This window comes from Pinus tabuliformis, chromosome 2_2 (assembly GCF_031772625.1).
Source record: "Pinus tabuliformis cultivar Carrire ecotype Pingquan chromosome 2_2, CPIR1, whole genome shotgun sequence".
NCBI classification, from domain to species: domain Eukaryota; kingdom Viridiplantae; phylum Streptophyta; class Pinopsida; order Pinales; family Pinaceae; genus Pinus; species Pinus tabuliformis.
The window spans coordinates 1092139411-1092160882 of record NC_142300.1 but is presented as its reverse complement, the minus strand read 5'-3'; the positions used below and the strand labels follow the sequence as shown (position 1 = coordinate 1092160882).

Genomic DNA, 21472 nt, shown 5'->3' with positions numbered 1-21472 from the left:
TAATTCTCCCTTCTACAGGTGCTCTGACTCTATATATTTGGGAAAAATAAAAAAATACCTTCGAAGCTTCCTGTTCCAGAATCTTCCTAGGTAGTTTTAACTATTTACCACAGATAGAGATCTAGAATTCCTATCTGATCCTATCTTGGATACCTTATCTCTTATCCCTTGAGCTCAACCTCCCATCATATGTGGATTGCAAGCCTCAAAAGCTAAGTCCTAAACTATTATACTCATCCTATAAATTTACTACCTCCCATAAGGTTTGGGTTGGCTTTTGGAGATTGATAGTGCCCTCATTCTATTGGTTTGAGCCTAAAGGAGTCACCATATTCATGCATTACGGTTGATGTTTAGGTGTGCTTTGTGACAAGGAAGGAAAAGTAAACTTGGGAGACATCTACAAAATTAGACTTCTATTTATGGTTGTAACTCTCTCCTATATTTGTTAATACAAAGAGAATCTCATTTTCCTATATTTGTTATGTTATGTTTCAACTCATGTATTTCAATGCCATGCTGACTCATTGAATAGATATTTTATATTATGCTACATGGAATGTGGTTCCCTTGCTTGTTTTAGTTGTGTGTATAGGTTTTAATTACAACACTTGGAGCTAGAATTGGAGGTTACAAGAAAGGAGGAAGGGAAGGCTTGCTATAGATTCTAGGTAGGATTCTTTCCCATTCTCTAATCTCTTTAATATAACTCGAATATTTTTTTATTTTGTTGTTATAATTTCGTATAAAAAAATTGGCAACTCCACTCGAGAATGATATTTCCCTTAGTGGTTTCCTCAGCCTTAGCATCTTTTCACCTCTCAAAGCAACCATAATGAACTTATTCAAATATTTATTGAACTTAGAAAAACATTTTTTGAGCTTGGTTGGTTTCTTCTATCATGTTTTGACCAAATTAGCTTCAACACATTCCCTGTTCTGAGACAAAGTGTTTTAGCGCAACTATTTCTTCTTTATGCCTGCACAACAGTTGACTGGTGTTTATTCTACCCTTGTGTTGATCTTGTAGAATGCAAGAATTTGAATTCCTTGGCCTTTCTTCTCATTATGCTTTTGTTAAGAAATTTTTCCTTATGTCTCTTTGTTTGTTCTTGTCTCTTTGAAGCCAATACAACACTTGATTTTTTGAGAAATTAAGTGAATTTTCCTTTAATCATTACTTAGAGGTTTGCTTCAATTTCTTAAGTATTCTTTCTTTCATTTTTTCAAAAAATTTCCCCCTCAATTGCCTAGGGGGGATAAATTGTGTATGTGTGTTAATAAACTCTAAGTTTCATCACCTTTTTGATAATGTTTTATTTTGTTCTTTCTTTTTTATTGTCAACTAGGGTCTCTATGCATAAATTGGTTGTTGAATTTGAAAAGTAACTTTTACATTACAATTAAATTTTGTGTGGTTTCTTTTCGTCAGTGACCAAGTTGCATTCACATATTCATTTGTGTTTGAAACATTAAAATAAAAGAAAACAAAAACCACTATTTTCATTGCATATAGGGCTTTGATTTTCTTTGGAATAGTGAAGTTGAGGAGATCGATTGTTGCATCACTTGTTTGTTGCAATGTTGATTTATTTCTTCTTCCCCTACTTAGTTAGGCCTTTGATTGTTAAAAGTTAAATTAAAAGGGTTTTTTTGTCACATTAGTTGCGTCATAGGTGTGTTCAGGTGAACTCATGGTGAGCCTTGAAATTGAAATATAATTCAAAGTAAAATCTAAAATTTACTGAATCAATATTATGGAGCATTTGGAACATTAACAAAAACATCTATAGGTGTAGGCTAGAGACTTGTTCTAATGTATTTAAGTGTAGGATTTGTCATTATTTTTCAGTGTTACATTCCAGGGGTGATATCTCACTCCACGTACGTAAGTGTATAGGATCATTCTCCATGTACCTTTTGGTATATCGGATGGCACTCCATGGATGATAAGTACATGGGAATGTTCTCATCTAACAGTTACACATTAGACAAGACTACTATGTACTACACTTCCACGTACCTCCACGTATATTTTGGAAGTCCACCATAGGATGCACGTCGGCCTTAGGAATTTGAGTCAGCTGCCTTGTCACTCATGATACACAAAACACAACATTCGAGGAGATTCCCTACATGTACATAAGTACTTAGTTTACCAAGGTGGTATATCATAGTTCATAGTAGCTTGGTAAACTATTTCACCTAGTTAACCCTGTTTTGTTTGATTTCTGTCATTAATTTCTAAAATCAATTAATTGACCATGGAACAACTCCTTAGTGGATCTTAGTTTGAGACTAATGGCAATAGTTCCCGAGTCTATCAATCAAGGAAACCTCTCTGATGGGAATCCTGATCCTTTTCCTTCTTTTGGACATATTCATGCTCCTTATATGGCAACATTCTCCCTTCCCATATTTACCAAGGGTTTTCCAGTTTTGTTGTTTTCGACCCCTATGGTTTCGAATGTGCAAAATTCTCCTCACGAAAGTTCTCCACATGAAAAACAACAACCTCAAGTCGATCCTAAAGTTGACCTTTTTTATTCTTCCCCTGTTGTTTCTTCATCCATTTATTCCTCCTCACCTAGTGAATGACTTGATTATAGTAACCAGGAAGATAAGAAGAAGAAGAAAAGGATGAAGTAGAAGAAGTAAAATAAGCAGAGGGGAACCAGATAGCCATTGCTACCAATGCAACTAGTATGGAGAAACCTTCTAATCAACCCCACAATTTTAAATTCCTTTGTAGGTTATGTAAAGGATACCACTTTCTTAGAGATTGTCCTGGTATTCCCAAGGTACTAGAAGTGTGGTCCACAGGCTCACATCAACCTTTTTCATCAGCCTCTAGAGATCATGTTGGTGATAAACCTTCAACTAGTGATGATAAGATCCATGGGAAAAATGGTAAAGTTAAGTTTCCATGTAAGTTCTATGAAGAGAATCATCTTATTCACATTTTTTATTATATGGATAAAACCTAAAAAGTGTTGGAAAACCTAACAACTTCTTGGCCTCATCTTTTTCCTCATTATCGAAATCTTTCTCCCAATCCTTCACTAGTTGATGAAGTGATTGATCAAAATCTGAATCCAATCAATCTCATTCTCTCTGAATGTGAATCCCATGATTTCATTCCCAAACAACCATTGGTTGAGAAATTTTTTGACTCGATTCCACCTTCCGTTGATTGTACTTTTCCCATAGAGAGTGAATCTCATACCACTCAAGTTCTTCTCATTTCTTCTAGTTCCAATGAAATGGTAACACTCTTCCCATTCTAAAGGAATAGAGGGACAATCCCTCATTCCCATGGCACAGGGGAGAAACCCTCATATTCCCACATAATAGTAGAGCAGTTCTCCCATTCCCATAGCACAAGGGGGAAATTATCTCGTTCCCATGTCACCCTCCCAAATTATTATGGTCGCTTCCTTTGATTGGATTCGATTGGAAAGATATTGTCTTCATCCTTTTGTTCCCTTCCAAATCATAGTAAAATATTATAATATGGTTGTACCTAGTACAGTAATAGACAAAGGTGAATCTACTAGTATTCCGTCCTCAACTTCTTGGCAAGATTTAAGTTCTCCAGAACTTTTGCCCATTACCCACAATATGTTGGCTTTTAACAAAGGAACTAGTCAACCGTTAGGGATCCTTCCTCAGTTTCCTATTACTTTGGGAGAAAATATTGTCTATATCAATGCGATGGTAGTATAAGGTCCTTTGGATTTTAATTTACTCCTTTGCAATGACTATGTTTATGACATGTGATCTCTTGTCTCTTTAGTATTTCATGTGATGTGTTTCTCGCATGAAGGAAGAGTCGTGACTGTTGACCAACTTTTGTTTGTTGGTCCTAATTTGACTCCCAACCAACCATCTTCCCTAAATGGTCCTTATATGCAAGTGGTATCTCCCTTGCAATATTTTAATTATGTGACAACTTGGTCCATGCTCGTGTCTACTAATGATTTAGTGGGTGATGTAGTGCATCATGTATGGGGAGCACTAGCACCTGATACTTCCATTGGATCCTTTGATATACATCCCTTCCAAAACATTATTCTCGCATCTGATGAGAGCTTCTTGGAAGCCATGATTACTATAACCAGAGTTCCTAATGAAGAGTTCCTTTCTTGTGTCAAGCTTGTTATGAAATGAAACAAGGTCTTGAAGCATAGTTCCTTTCTTGTGGCAAGGTCCTTAAAAAATGAAACAAGGTCCTAGAGAAGAGTTCATTATCTTGTGTCAAGCTCATTAAAAAATTAAACAGATGCCCTTCCAATTCGATTCCTTGATTAGATCTTGTAAATTTCCATTCGAGTCTTTCATTTGATATCATAAATGAACCTTCATTCCATGTTCCTATTAGTAACCAATAGTCTAATTAAGTGAATGGAATGAAGTTTGGGGGGCGTGTCCTTAGAATTAAGTCATTACGTTGGGGGCATGCAAACTTATTTCAAGCATAGTTTTTCTCTGTTTCAAGCTTGTGTAAAAATAAAACCACTCTCGAACATAGTTTCCACATGTTTCAATCTTGTGTAAAAATAAAACCATTCTCATCCTATTTCTCGTGATTACCATTTTTATTAGACTATTTATGCTAAACGAGCCTTTGTTTTCTCATTCCATCATCACCATCTGCTAGGTTGATCGTATGCTTTAACTTGGTTTTTTACCCTTTCCTAAGGAACAACTACTATGAGTGGTGTTATTAGCTAACCTCTTGACCTCTAGGTGTTTTGAGTAGTTCCACCATGATCAGAACCAGTTACTACCTTTTATACCACTTATTCCTCCAAGGGGAGTCCTCTTTCAACTCTTTTCAAACTCTTAAAACATGAGAACAATGTCGATCACTTGTCTTTTCAAACTCGTTAAAGTAAATGAAAAATTGTATGCCCATTATAATTTTAACCCTTTTTCGGGCTGGGATAAAATATTTACGAAAAAGGAATACTTTAGTTGAACATGGCTAAAAGGTTCTCCTGAGTATCGTTTTACGCCTTTTCAGACTCAAGAGAATAAACTTATGAAAAGGAACCTTTAGAGTTTTCTTTTTCTCCTGTTTTTCAAAAGTAGCCAAGTCACACCTTCGTAGGACTTGTACAAACATCAAACAACATTGGACTCATCGAATATGATGGGACCGAACCACTCCTTCTCAGGGTTCATTAAAAATACTCAGAAGGATTCATCTAAAGGATGAATTTATAAATAAATCATATATTATCTTCCTAAATCTTGTCAAAAATAAATAGGTACTGACCATAAATGGTTTGGGAAATTTGGAAAAAAAGACATAAGGTATTAATGGCAGTGAGTCACTCTTGAACATGACACTCTTCTACTGCATCTCTATGGTAATTGGGTTGGGAAATATACTTGCCTCTTTGGTTAATCATAAAGCCTCCACATTCAATTTTGAGTGAATTCTTCCAACTCCATAAAGGAAGTATTTCAATTGATATTTGCTACAATACTAAGCCTTCGTTCATGTTTTTGTTCCTGAACCAGTTCCACATCAACATGATTTTGTCTCAAATCTTGACACCCATTTCATGTCATTGATGGGGGATACATCAAGGCCCTCCCGCGACAGGTCTCTTCCTATAGATATCAACTCATTATCCAGGAAGTTGAATTAGAACACCCTTTGGTACCTTGGAGCTTGCATACATCAATGGAAAGTTTCATAGTTTTTGGAAACACATATTCATCATTAGCCTTTGACCATAATATTTTGTGTGATTTTTTACTTTAGCTCATCCATTCACACCACATAGATTGTACTATAGTACCTTGAGAGCCATTAACATCATTGGTGGTTTCTATGGCATTTCTTAATGGTTTACGTCATTGGCCGATAATCATATGGTGTCTACCATGTTCGACTTCATCTCATTCATTCACATGGTTAGACTTGTACGTCAAGCAGTCAAGTGAACGAGATAGAAGACCTCAAATCTAGTTTCATCCATCTAGGATGTGTTTCGGGTATCATACAAAATCACAAAGTATGATGGTTTTGATCATTCAGACTGTCATCCAAGCATGGTTCCACATTTTATTATTAGTGGACATAATTTTTTGATCATTGTTCATGTAATATGGCTTCTATCCTGAGTATAAGTATGCCTCCCTCAATAGTGATATCATGATGAAAATTTTATTGTAATAGATTATTATCTCGATGAATTTTTCTTGATTCAGACTTGTCACAAGGTAAATAAATTCAGTCCTCAACCACTGCTTTTGACTTTGTACTTTAGTGGGTGTAGGTGCCCTAGGGTCTAGGGATCAAAGTTTCTTTACCTCTTTCTATTCATTTTCAGGGTTTGTATGCTAGTTTAGCTTATGAATCATTGATGTCATAGTATAAAGGGTTATTGTTTAATGTCATTGCAATTTTTTCATGTCAGAAAGGGGTATTTAAATACAAAATTAAATTTGACAGATTCTAAAGTCCATGAGAGGGTCATAAGGTCATATTTCCAAATCTGTACTATGTAGAGAAAATGATTCTTTGAGGGTTGAAGGGGTCATTTCACGAGGTCTCATTTTTCACAAGTCAAAACCATGAAAGTCAGTTAAAGTTCTATGGGTCTGTTAGTGGTGTCCATCATATCCCAATATCACCATTCACAATTCATAATTCACCTTTATGTACTCCTTCTATGCACAATTTACCATCATATACTCCCTTCATTCACATTTGATCACCATGTCACCCCTCAATTCACATCTCGTCGTCATGCCATTACACCCCCTAAATTCATAATTCATGTTACCATAAACCCCTTTACTCAAAAGTTCACCTTCATTACAAAACAAGACACAGGGAGGTGAAAAATTCCAATTTTTTTGAAGTTGCCCTCATTCTCTCTTCATTTGCAGCCCGCACTCTGATATGTTTTGATAGGTTGGAAAGAAGAAGGCCAAAATCATAGTAGAGGGTCGAAGGAAGGTTGAAGAGAAGGTTGAAGAGAAGTGTTGTTCAGGTGGAAGAAGGTCGTTGCGCAACTGCTGTACAAAATCCAAGCCACACAGTCACTGTAAAATTGCTTTGTAACTGGTTTAAAATCTATAGAGGTCCATGTTAGTCTTCCATTTGTTTCGCTCAATATTTCATGTTGTCTGAGAACTCTACAAAAGTGGAACTTTTTTTTTTTTAATAGAATATGGAGAAGCTAGTCAATATAAAATACAAAAATTTATAGGTAAAGGGAGTTATGGTGTTGTGTGCTCTGCAGCTGATACTTTGAATGGGCAAAAAGTTACGATAAAGAAGATCAATGATATTTTTGAATGTGTCTGATGCAACCCAGATCCTTCGTGAGATAAAATGTCTCAGGATTATAAAGCATTCTGATATTTTTGAAATCAAGCGTATTATGTTACCACCCTCAAGAAGGGAACCCAAATATATTTATGTAGTATTTGAACTTATGGAATCTGACTTAAACCAGATGATAAAGGTTAATGATGAATTGACACTAGAACATTATCAATTTTTCTTATAACAACTTCTTCGAGTTTTGAAATGCATTCACACATAAAATGTTGATTGCATAATCAAAATTTGTGATTTTGCATTAGCACAAGTATCCTATAATGATACACCCACGATGATCTTCTGGATGGATTATGTTTCCACAAGATGGTACAGGACTCCTGAGTTGTGCAGATCCTTTTTCTCCAAGTACACTCTTGCCATTGACATTTGGAGTATTGGATGCATATTTTCTAAAATATTGACTAGAAATCCACTTTTCCCTGAAAAAAATGTGGTTTATCAACTGGATTTGATAGCTGATTTTCTTGGCACACCTCCCCTGGAAGCCATCACAAGGGTTCGTAATGAAAAAACTAGAAGAAACTTGAGTAGCATGCACAAGAAGAAACACATTCCATTCTTCCGAAAATTCCAAAATGTAGATCCTTTAGCTCTTATATTACTAGAAAGGCTATTAACATTCGAGCTAAATGATCGTCCAACTGTAGAAGAGGTGACAGGATTTAGTAGACCCATATTTTAAGGGATTGACAAATGTGGAGTGAGAATCGTAAGCAAGGACAATTTCTAAGATGGAGTTTGAGTTTGAGAGATGAAGAGTAAAAGAGGATGTGAGGGAACTTATTTTTTGAGAAATACTAGAATATCACCCATAAATGTTGAAAGAATACCTTCAGGGAGCAAAAAATACAAATTTTATGTATCCAAGTGTTGTTGATCAATTCAAAAAACAGTTTTCTCACCTTGAAGAGAATTATGGTAAAGGTGGAATAGTGGCTTTGTTAGATAGACAACATGTATATTTACCAAGGCCAAGTGTCCTCTATTCAAAAAGAGAAGCACCATTTCTTGAGAAAACATATTCGTGCTCCTCTAGGAACCTTGCTTTAGGAGCTTGTGACAAAGCTTCTAGGTTAATCAGGGAAACAAAACAACACCAACAAGATAGAACTTTTGGAAATATGAGGAAGGTTCCATTGCAAGTTCCTGAAAAGATGTTGCAAGGTGGCTCTCTAAAGCCAAGAATGATTATTGGATTAATAATACCATACGAAAATTTTGGCATTGCAGAGGGTTATGATTCAAGAATGTTTACTATGATGTCTTCGCAGCATAATGCCTCAATCTACTCTTACACATAGTGGAGCTCCGATATGAAAATTTAGCAGGATGATACGAAAGAAGTGGATGTTGGATCAAACTTAATGCAATCTACCCAGTGCTATGGGTGTTATAAGGTGAATGTGATGGATGGTTGGGAACTACAATTTGTTTTGAAGCAAGAAATGTCAAACAAATTTAGAATTTTGATTTTGTTATGCAAGTGTTGATTAGTCATTTTGGAGGCCTGAACATGTCAAAGGAAGCATCCAATTGGTCCTACACCAACACAACATCACATCCAACATACCCATCTACTCAGTTTTATCTAGTACATCTTGTAACCATGCCAAATTAGAAACCTATTCTGCCCTATTATGCAAGTATATCAGTCAAGCCTATTTTTGCACACTGGTATTTTGGGACCTTCAAGAAGTATGTTAGTGATTGGATAGGTGTGGATAAGCTAGATTATGATTTTATAGAAATGATTTTGTTAAATATTTCTTTAAGTTTTAAATCATGATGTTTCTATGTTGGGATAGTATTGATCTTGTTTGCAAATACATTGTATATAGTCTTTTCAGTTTCCATGCAGTGAATTCGACCACCTAGTGGTAATTTTGAGTTCCTTATTGTATTTAAGGAGGACAATACATGTAAAAAGGGTTTTGTTGGGTCTAAAGTGTGAGAGGATAAGGTTATTTTTCATGCATATATTATTTTGCCAAATGAATAGAGGAAGGTGAATGATATTTGGACAAGGGTACTTGTGTCATGTTTATTGGTTTGTTTTCCCTTTGTGAATCATATGTATTTGCTTTTTAGATTTGTTTCTAAAATATAGTTTCATACTGTATAAGTTCTTCATGCTCAACTTGACAGAAGTTTTATTTTAGAATTCATGTATTTTATCTGTTTAATTTCAGTTGATCATATGTGTTACTTTTCTTCTATGGAAAATATGAATTCATCTATGGCTTGATGCTCAGTTTGTCACTTTTTCTCCTACCCCACTCATCCTTCCACTACAACGAACTTTGATTAATCACCAGTAAGTCTGCCTATATTTCCCCTATTGCAAATTGCATTATGTCCCTTATTCATTTGGATCTATAACTCTGATCCAAAGTAGTTCTTTCCCTCTACACCCACCTTCCAAAAATCAAGCAAAAAATCATTTTTTGATCATCATGGCCAACATAAAACGTAGATCCTATCATTCCCCTAGGTGATTGGTAGCACGAGACAGTGAGAGAGCCCTATCCAAGGCTAAGGGGGTTGGACCTTAGCCTAGAAGAGGTTTTTTGTTACCCATGTGATCCTTTTTTCAACTTAGAGTTCAATTATAGGGTGCTAATAGGGGGGCAATCTGTTATAGGCCATTTTGTCACACTTATCTAATAGGCATGAAAACCATATCAATTAACATCCTTGAGAAATTTGTTATAATCCCTTCACAAATCCTAGGCATCACTTCTCCAAAACGTCTAAGATAGATAGGAAAATTAGTTCAAAAAAATTGTTTTTAGCCCTAGCACTCCTTACATGATTGGACACCTATGCTCAACCCATGTTACATACCTAAGCACCAAAATTGGTCAACACATGTTTCTCCCTTATGCAGGTGTGATTCTAGAAACTCAGGAAAAGAAAAAAAATATCTCTGAAGTTTCCTCTTACAGAAGCTTTCAAGGTAGTTTTAACTATTTACCATGGATAGATAACTCGAATTTCTATATGATCCTACCTTGGATACCTTATCTCTTATCCCTTGAGCTCATCCTCCCATCATATGTGCATCTCAAGCCTCAAATGATAAATCCTAAATTACCACACTCATCTTATAATTTACAGCCCCCCATAAGATTTGGGTTGGCTTTTGGAGATTGATAGTGCCCTCATGCTGCTGCTTTGAGCTTAAAGAAATCACCATATTCATTCATTAGGTTGATGTTGAGGCACTGTGCTTTGTGAAACAAAAGGACATGTCAACTTCGGGAGACATCTACAAAGTGAGACTTCTATTTATGGTTGTAACTCTCTCCTATATTTGTTAATAAAAAGAGCATCTTGTTTTCATATATTTTTTTGTGTTATGTTTTCCCTCATGTATTTCAATGCCATGCTGACTCATTGAATAGATATTTTAGATTATGGTTCCTTTGCTTGTATTAGTCGTGTGTGCAAGTTCTAATTGTAGCACTTGGAACTAGAGTTGGAACTTACAAGAAAGGAGGGAAGGAAGGCTTGCTACATATTACAGGTAGGCTTCTTTTTCATTCTCTAATCTCTATAAAGAAAACTCGATTATTTTTTTCTTCTTTTGTTCTAGATCAGACAACTAGATCTAGGGAATTCACCTTTGTTCGCAATCACAAAAATGCGGTATAACACTTGGGATCCCTATTTGATATAATTTGCTTACACACTCCATGTAACCTGGTAATTTCCTTCATATATATTTCAAAAATATTCGTTTGTTTATGTGTTGATTTTATTGGAATAAAATAGGTAGCCTTAATGATATTATCCACCACTACCATAATGTAATCGTATTGCCTCATAGCCTTGGAAAAAATTGTAATAAAATCTATTGAAATAATTTTCCACTTCCACTCAAGAATGGGTATTGGATGTAGCAATCCACCTAGACATGTATGCACAACCTTCACCTTTTACCGTTTCAAACACTTGGATATATAATCAACTACGTCCTTTTTCATATTTACCCAAAACTATCAACTTTTTATAACTGAAATTATTTTTTCGTACCTAGGGTGTCCAACATAAGGAACCTTGTGCATCTCACTAAACAATATACTTTTTAGCCTCTAAAAAGTTGGTACATAAAATATGACTTTGTACATGAGGATCCCATCCTCTTTCAGCTCATAATTCATTTACTTTGTAAATTACCTTCTTGTAGCTCTTCTTTTATTTTCATGTATTTCTAATATAAGTTTTCAACCTTTAAAATTATGGTTTTAATATCAAATTTGCATATACTTATGGTTGTAATATGCATGAACCCTTTGTTCAATTCAAATTTATGAAGGGAGTGAAATGAAAATACATATTTATAACCAAAAGAAAAATATATAGTGAAACTTGACTTCTATTAATAAATGGAAGGTGTTGAAACTATAAAAATGCATAATGAAACAAACTAGCTCCAATGGTGGTAGCTTATCTCTAAAAAGAGATGTGATGGTTGCACACCTTTGCTAAAGTGAGTTACAATGAGGCCAAAAGACCCATTTTAATATCAAAAGAAATGAGTAAACCATAAACATCTAAAAACCTAACCCTAGGAGATGAAACACTAAAATGCTTTTAGGCCCCATTGGGGTTAGCAAGTACATCAACTTCCAAGGTCATAACTTTTGCATACAATATATGCTTGCCTCACTCGGTATCCCATTGGAAATATCTATCCAAGAATTATAGATTTTTGATGGACCTAGGATTTTCTTATGTTTTCATCCCTAGATCCATATCCATGTCAAGAAAACATTATTTAGGGCCTAGAAACAACCCCAAAATTCGAGGACGTGAAAAATTGTAGAAAAACAACCAAGATGCAACACTGTGCTTTCATCTAGTGGATTAGGTGAATGGTCATTAATATCCACTTGGATTATTGTGAATCTCATTAAAAAAGTAATTTTTATCCCTTGAGAATTTGTCACATAAATTATGCCTTTGTACATGAGGATATCATCCTCTTTCAGCTCATAAATCCAGTAATTTGGTTGTAAATTTCCTTTTTGTAGCTCTTCTTTTATTTTTATATATTACTAATCTATATTTTCAACCTCTGAAAATATGATCTAAAATAATTTTTTCATATAATTATGGTTTTAGTATGCATTGTGTGCACCCTTTGTTGAGTAAAATAACCACTTTATTTTCCTTGCCTTTTATATGCTTGACTCCAAAACCATAATTAGCCAGAAATTCTATCCATATGATTTTTCTAGAATTCAAAGTTGGTTGTCTAAAAAAATTCTTCGGACCATTGTGATGTATTCTCAATTTAAATATTTTTACCATAAGGAAATGTATCCACATTTACAAGGCATGAATAACCGTTACTAACCTCAAATCATGAGTGGCATAATTACATGCATGTTCCTTCAATTTCCTCGACTCATATCATATTACATACCCATTTTTCCAAATGACTCCTCCAAGCCATTCTTTACATCCATTAGTGCACACAACAAATTCCTCCATTTTTCCAGATGACTCCTTCAAGCCATTCTTTACATCCATTAGTGCACACAACAAATTCCTCATTTGGATCAACTATCTTCAATATTGGTGCACTCGTTAATAACATTTTCAAATGTTGAAATTCCTCTTCACATTTATGAGACCACTTGAATTGCACACTATTATTTTGCAAGTAATAGGACATGCTATATTCTAGAACCCCACAATATATCTCATATAATATGCTAATCCTTGCAATATGGATTATTCTAAGTCTCTTATAGTATGTAACTTTTGTCAAATTTTTGGATATTGACCACTCTCTCATTGCTTTGAATTTATTTGGGTCCACTGCACTCCTTCATCTAAATTGAAATGATCCAAATAATGAATTTGATTTTGGTAAGCTGAGAATTTACTCATATTAGCATAAATAATATTCTCTTTTGGTACCTTCAACACCATACTCAAATCATGGTCATTATATTTTGAGTACAAAATAATTCCACCCAAATAGACAATGACAAAATTGTCCAAGGAAAATTCCATTTATAAGTCACACACAAAACATTGGTGCACTGGAGAGCTCAAATGGCACTACCACAAACACATAATGTCCATACCAAGTTCTAAATGATTTAGTTTTTATGTCCTCCTTAATTCTCACTAATGGTACCCTAAGTTTAGGTCAATCTTGGTGAACACCTTAGCTCCCCTCAGTTGATAATTTCTTTTATCTATCCTTGGAAAAGGATACTTGTTCTCCATTGTCACTTTGTTTAGCTACATTAAGTCTATGAACAACCTCATTCTGTCATATTTATTTTTAACAAAAAGTAGTGGGGAACCCTAAACTGACACACTTGTTGGGTGTGGAGCTTGATTATCTTTTGTATTCAAAGGTTTCAACTAGATGTATATCCCAAGAATATTGTACACCCCTCCATGCGGGGGGGACTTGTCCCCCCTGCAGGGGTCGGGGGGGTGTAGGTTTTAACCCTGTACAGAAATTACCTGCATACGAATTCTAAATCACAGAAAAATAAAATTGCGAGAGCATAAAACACATATACACAGAGATTTTCCCCTGGATCCCAAAACCGGGACTACCAGCTTGATTTTTAATTATATTCCTTTCAATGTTACAATACATATTTATACATGTCGAAGCATCCAATACCATGGACTGAAAAACCATTGCATCCAAAAACATGGACCGAAAAACCATAGGTAGGTTCGCCCAACCTAATATAGGGTCCAAAAAAAAATTTCCCAAGGCGCTGCCCCGGACCCCGTCGAGGGGGGCTACTTGCCCCCCTCAAACCCCCAGACAAGGGGGGCTGCCGCCCCCCTGTTGCGCAATTGGCGCAACGAAGGAAGGGGCTTCGCCCCCCCTCTAACCCCCCAGTTCACTATGTGGGTTAGTCGTGGAAAGAATATAACACAACCCAACAATCTCCCACTTGTTTTTTTCTTTCCACACAGGGCCACAGGAGAGATTAGTCATTTTTCCAGCCCTGAAATGCCCATTGTTTCTCTACACCCAGAGAACTTCTCAAAGCTCACAGTGCCACTATAGATTTTTTCTTACTCATCCAACTGACTACACCTCCAAATAGGTTAAACACATACCCACTTGTAGATCTTCTCTGATCCAGATCTCCAGCCCAGTCTGCATCAACAAATCCATGAATATCCAACACTCTGTCCAATCCTGGTCTTCCTTGGTAGCACAAACCATAATCACTAGTGCCACGCAAATACCTGAAAACCTGCTTCGCTGCTATCCAGTGCTCCTTCCCTGGTTTTGACATAAACCTGCTCAATACTCCCACTGCATGTGCAATGTCTGGTCTAGTACATACCATTGCATACATCAGGCTACCGACTGCACTCGCATATGGAACACGGGACATGTCCTCTTCCTCTTCTTGTGTCTTGGGACACTGTTCAGCAGATAACCTCACAACTACAGGAATAGGAACCTTCACCAGTTTACTGTCCTGCATATTAAACCTTTGCAGTATTGTCTCGACATACTTCCTCTGGTTTAACCAGAGCTTTCTCTTTGCCTGATCTCTTTTAATTTCCATGCCCAAAATATATTTTGCAGCACCAAGATCTTTCATGTCGAATTTGGAGGACAATTGGGTCTTCAAATCCTGGATAATTTCTTTGTCATTTCAAACCAGCAACATATCATCCACATACAAGACCAGATAAATAACACGGTCACCAATTAATTTAAAATACACACAGTGATCTGTGTTGCTTCTGGTGAAGCCAAGTCCCCGTATAAATGTATCAAATTTCTGATACCACATCCTTGGTGACTGTTTTAACCCATACAGAGACTTCTTTAACTTGCATACCAGTTCTTTCTTACCCTTCACTGCAAAGCCTTCAGGTTGCTTCATGTAGATTTCCTCTTCCAAATCCCCGTGAAGAAATGTTGTCTTCACATCCATCTATTCTACCTCAAAATCAAAAGTAGCAGCAACAGATAAAAGTAACCTAATAGAAGTTACCTTGGCAACAGGAGAAAAAATATCACCAAAATCAATTCCCGGCACCTGGGAATAACCTTTTGCTACCAACTGAGCTTTGTATTTCTCCACCTTCCCTTCTTCATTTATATTCTTTTTAAACACCCATTTGCTGCCAATGGGTTTCCTTCCAGCCGGCAACTCCACCAGATCCCAAGCCTCATTTTTGTGCAAAGATGCCATTTCATCAACGATGGCCTCTTTCCAGAGTTTTCCATCCTATGAATCCACTGCTTCTTTCATAGTTCTGGGATCATCATCAGTAACAGACAAAGCAAAATTTGAACAGAAAGCAGATGGACTATACCTTTCTGGCTGCCTTCTTTCTCGAATTGATCTTCTCAGAGCCGGAGTTTGTGGCTCTTCATCTTCTAATTCCTCCTCTATTGTAGAGTCTGATTCTTCCTCCTTTAGCTCAAACTCTATCTTCTCAGGTTCCTTTTGTTGGACTTCATGTTTAATAACATCTTTCACCTCTCTGAACACCACATCTCAGTTGTACACAACCTTCCTTGTTACTAGGTTCCAAAGCTTATAACCCTTTAAACCATCCTTATACCTATTAAAGATGCACTTTTCAGATTTACTATCCAACTTGGTTTGTTTCTCCTTTGGAACATCTACATATGCATCACATCCAGATAGCCTTAGATGTGAAAGAGAGGGTTTCTTACCAATCCATACTTCTTACCAGGTAACATGTAGTATCCACCGCCTCTGCCCAGAATTCATGTCCTAACCTGGCACCACTGAGCATGCTTCTTGCCCTTTCCATCAACGTGTTGTTCATTCTTTCTGCAACCCCATTTTGCTAAGGTGTATATGGAGTAGTCTTCTACCGTGCTATACCACACTTCTTACAGAATTCTTCAAATTCCTTGCTGCAAAATTCTCCACCATTATCTGTCCTCAGCACCTTTATCTTCTTCTCTGTCTGATTTTCCACCAGAGCCTTAAATTCTTTAAACTTGTCAAAGACTTCAGATTTTTTCTTAAGGAAATATATCCATGTATTCCTTGAGAAGTCATCTATGAATGGTACATAGTACACAGACTTACCCAGTGATGGAACCTTCACATGTCCAAACACATCACTGTGCACAAGCTCTAATATCTGTTTCGCCCTCTTAGAACCAGAGGGGAAACTCACCCAATTCTGCTTCCTATATACAAAATTTTCATAGAAATCAAAATCCAGAGAGCTATTACTCATCCCTTCTACCATACCTTTACCATGAAGTATTCGAAGGCCCTTCTCTCCAATATGTCCAAGCCTTTGATGCCACACCATGGTCTTCTCTCGAGAGACCACTAGATTTTCAGCTCCACTTTCAGGAACTACAGAACTATTGTACCCATCAACAACAGTGCTACCTTGCAACTTGTATAGAGTTCCAGTCTGAACTCCCCGCATCAATACCAGTGCTCCCCGAACCATCTTCCAGGTATCCTTCTCGAATACTGTTTTTACACCTGCATCATCCAACTTGCTTACAGAAATCAGATTTCTGGCCAATGCAGGAATATGCAGAACACCCGAAAGTGTTTTAACCTTTCCACCTTGCAACTTCATCTTTACTTTTCTGCGACCAATGATTCTAGCCTTCCTATCATCTCCTAAGAAGACATCACCACCATCGTATTTCTCATATTCACAGAACCACTCTCTATGGGGAGTGAAGTGAAAGGATGCCCCTGAGTCAATCAACCATGCCTCATGATCTACATGTGTACTTGAAGAAGCCAAGTACACATCCCCACCTTCATCTGAGGTGGTTTTGCCTCTATAGAAGGAGCATCATCAGATCCCTTTCCTTTATCAGGAGCTTTAGATTTATAGTTCCTTTTGAAGTGCCCTTCCTTTCCGCATTTCCAGCACACCACCTTTATAGGTTTTCCTGGAGATTTAGATCTCCCTCTAGATTTAGATCTCCCACTCGATGACTTATTTTTGTTTCTATTCTAGGAATGTCCTCGTACAGACAAGGCATCACCATTCTGGCTCTCCATATTTTTCTGTCTCATCTCCTCCGTCAGCAAGGCTGAGACTATTTCATCAAACTGCAAAGCAGCTGCATTGCTACCTATTGCAATAACCAGACTATCCCACGAATCTGGTAGAGAACACAACAAATTGATGCACTTATCTTCATCTGAGATTTTAATATCAACAGATGCTAACTGACTTACCACATTATTAAATGCGTTCAGATGCTCTGTCACCAAGTCTCCATCTTTCATCCTCAGGTTATATAGATTTTTCTGCAGGAACAGTTTATTCACCAGAGACTTAGATTGGTACAAAGTCCCTAACTTGTCCCACAAAGCCTTCGCCGTAGCTTCCCCTGATACATTCAGCAATACTGAATCTGAGACACACAATCGTATTGTGCTCTTTGCCTTCCGATCCAACTTCTTCCATTCTTCATCAGTCACTCCTTTTGGTTTAGTACCAAGATCTACCGTGATCCACTGATCTTTATCCACCAACAGATCCTCCATCTTGAGTTTCCACAACTCAAAACTCTGACCATTGAACTTCTCGATCTCTATCTTTCCACTACTTGCCATCTTCTTTCACCACCAGAATCAATCTCGCGGATCTCCCACTAAACAGGTCTACCACAGGCCCGAGCGAAACCCCTCAGCAATAAAGGCGTCCCCTTGAAGCCAAAACAGCTCTGATACCAAATGTAGGTTTTAACCCTGTACAGAAACTACCTGCATACGAATTCTAAATCACAGAAAAATAAATAATGCGAGAGCATAAAACACATATACACAGAGATTTCCCCTGGATCCCAAAACCGGGACTACCATCTTGATTTTTCATTATATTCCTTTCAATGTTACAATGCATATGTATACATGCCGAAGCATCCAATACCATGGACCGAAAAACCATCGCGTCCAAAACCATGAACCGAAAAACCATAGGTAGGTTCGCCCAACCTAATATAGGGTCCAAAAAAATTTTCCCGGGGTGCTACACCGAACCTCGTAGAGGGGGATACCCGCCCCCCTCAAACCCCCCAGATAAGGGGGGCTGCTGCCCCCCCCCGCTACGCAATCGGCGCAACAAAGGGGGGCTCTGCCCCCCCTCTAACCCCCTACTTCACTACGTGGGTTAGTCGTGGAAAGAATATAACACAACCCAATAGGGGGGCTAATCCCCCCCGGTTGGGGGGTCCAGGGGCCAGCGGTCCCTTGGTGGGGGTTTCAGGGGTAGCGACCCCAATGCTAAAAAAGGATGTAAAATTTCCTTGTAAAGTATAGTAATTTCTAGTCAATCTGGGCCATTCACTAAGCGGATGATCTGATGGTAGAAGTTATGTTTAATTTAGGGTTTTTTGCCCTAGAAGGCAACCCCTCACTATATAGAGGGAATTGTATTGCGTCTATGGATATCAGTATTCTGATTGGGGAAGAGAGAGGAGATTGAGAGCGAAGAGGGAGTACAGCAGATCGGCTATAGGTTGTATCTCTTCAGTTTGCTAGATAATATATAAAGAAGGACTAGTTGTTTCTCCATGGATGTAGCCCAAACTGGGTGAACCACATATATCTGTGTCTCTCTTGTTTTATGCATTTTTTGTGTTTATATTTTTGCAATATTTTATGTATTCCATTGCTTTGTAATATATAATTTTCTAACAACACTTGGTGTTACACAACAATTTGTCACTATCCTTGTACTCCCCTCCCATGATCCTGAAGGACCTCTATAGTGTACCTGACATGCTTTCCTATCATGAAGAAACTCCCATTGTGTCCCTCCACATGAGCAGAACAATTCCCTTTTGCATCATTTCCCAAAAATCTTCTGTTTATCCTAGTTTACAAGATCGACACTAATGACCCGTGTCCTCCTCGCGTTGATATGCAAGGATTAAAACTGTTCCTAGCGCCAATTAGATCTACTGAGCCATTTCTCAGTCTCATCAATCCTCTTTTGAAAAGTTTTTTAAATATGGAGCTGAAGCTTCCAGCTCTAGAAGCTTTGTAACAGAAGTCTAGTAAATGGTTAGGCCGAATGGAGTCGAGGAGGTCAGTTTGGGATCCTTTCCCCTATTAGGATGGAACTAATCAAAGAGATAAGGCCTTCTACCATGAGAAGAGGAACCAACTCCCCTCCATCCCAGCTATATAAACTTCTATTTCTCCCTAGCAAAAGTTGGTTGATAGTTTTTAGTCCTAATTAAGTTCTGGCGGAAGTTTTGATTTTGGAGTAGTCAGCAAGCTACCCATAGTTTGTAGCTTTCTATCTTGTGTTTAAAGGATAATTGTGAGTTTCGTTTGGTGTGAAGACTAAAGGGAAGAGCCTTGAGACTACCACTGTTTAGGTTATCCATTAGATGCTAGCAGAAGTGTGTGGGAACCCGGATATGTCAAAGGAGAACAACAACGTCAAGACATTGGTTGTAATCTCTTCTTGAACTAATATATATGCAACTATCAATTGATTTACTACATGAAACTTCATCTTACATATTTATGGCTTAATGTTTCTTGACCTGTTAAGTAGGATGAATGCAATTTTTATGTTATCACGTTTGTTGTTTGCTATTGCTGACTTGTTTCAGGTGTTTGAAGGAAGGAAATGGGAGATAGTTGGAGCGAGGAAGAAAGATTGTCACCAAGTGGAATACCATACTAAGAGGTAGGCCCTCTTATTTGATTCTAGCATAAGGTGATCTTCCATAGATTGCTTGTTTGTGGCTAGACCCACTCTCTCGGGCTAGAGGAATTGGTTGTGTCCACACTTAGAATTTACCTGTACCACAAATTGGTGACCATACTGGGGATCTCAATCCTTCTGTTTGCTTATTTGTAATTTCATGGTTTTTTGTGAACCTTTCTAGTATCATTATCTCCCTTTAGTCATGTTTGCTTTTCCTATTTTACTACTCTAGGTCTGAAATTTACAGTAGTAAGTCTGGTCTCATCATTTAAAAAAAAAATATTTTTTCCTTCCATCCATGGTCAATGTGATTACTTTCTTAATAGTCATAGCAATTAGCATGAATTGCTTAGAAATAGTTGCACTGACCCTCTTCTAGCGCTTCTTGTTAGTTGCACTGATGCATGTAGGTAAAGATTAGGGTTTTCCCTAGATCTTGACCATTGTGTCTTGCTCTCTCGATTTCTGCCTCTAAGATTATTTAGGTTGTGTTCTCCCTGACTGGAAAGCTTCATTATCTTGTTGTGTGTGATTTTTTGGTTTAGCAAACCCTATGATGTGTTAAGTCTAGCCTTGTGTGAAGTTCTTTTTTATTTTTTCTTTGAATCCCTCGATCAGTGCTACTTGTAGCCTGGCAAGTCACGCTTATCAACCCATCAGCGCTAGTTGTAGTCTGGCTAGTCACGCCGGTCATGTCGATCAGCGCTAGTTGTCAGTTTGGCAGTCATTTCGGTCTCTGAGTTAACGAAAAAAATTAGAATATTTCCCATTCCAGTGCCAGTGTGTCTTGACCCTTATGCTCTCTTCTTCCACCCAAAAGTGACTAGGATTCTTTTCTTACTAGTTTTGATTGATTGATTGGCTTGAAGTTTCATTGTTTGATTTTTTGAGTTTTTTGGATGGTTTCTATGACCCTAGGGCATCTAGGTCAATTACCATTGACTTTTTTGTTTACTCATTATGTCAAGTTTCTGATTTGTTGCTTCGTTCAATCCATCTTTCAGTTGCAACATCTTCATTACTTCATTTTCAATCGAATGACTGAAAGAGTCTCATTTGCTCTCTTTTTTCAATTGTTTCTTTTCTCATTCCGAGCATAGATTACATTGCTTGGTTTGTCAATTGAAGAATTTATGTCTTTCGTTTGTTCGATTAAGGGAAGAAGTTGCTTTTAGTTTCATTATCATTCTTTGGATTCGATCGATGCTTGTTTGTTCGGGATTGTGAAAACTTTCATGAAAGTGCTTTATGTGGAAGATTCATTTTTCATTTTATGAAAATAAGAACATCATTCTAGTTTACTTAAGTGAAAATATTGCATTAGTATCATCATTGAGAAGCTACAATTGCATCATCGTAAGAATTGGAAATGAAATGGAACTTATTTTGTTGTTAAGG

At 37.2% G+C, this 21472-nt stretch overlaps 1 pseudogene; it reads left to right on the top strand.

Annotated features, from left to right (window-relative positions):
- The first annotated feature begins 7195 nt into the window (after positions 1–7195).
- LOC149197200 (mitogen-activated protein kinase 15 pseudogene) lies at positions 7196–8670 on the top strand (annotated as a pseudogene).
- The last annotated feature ends 12802 nt before the right edge of the window (positions 8671–21472 follow it).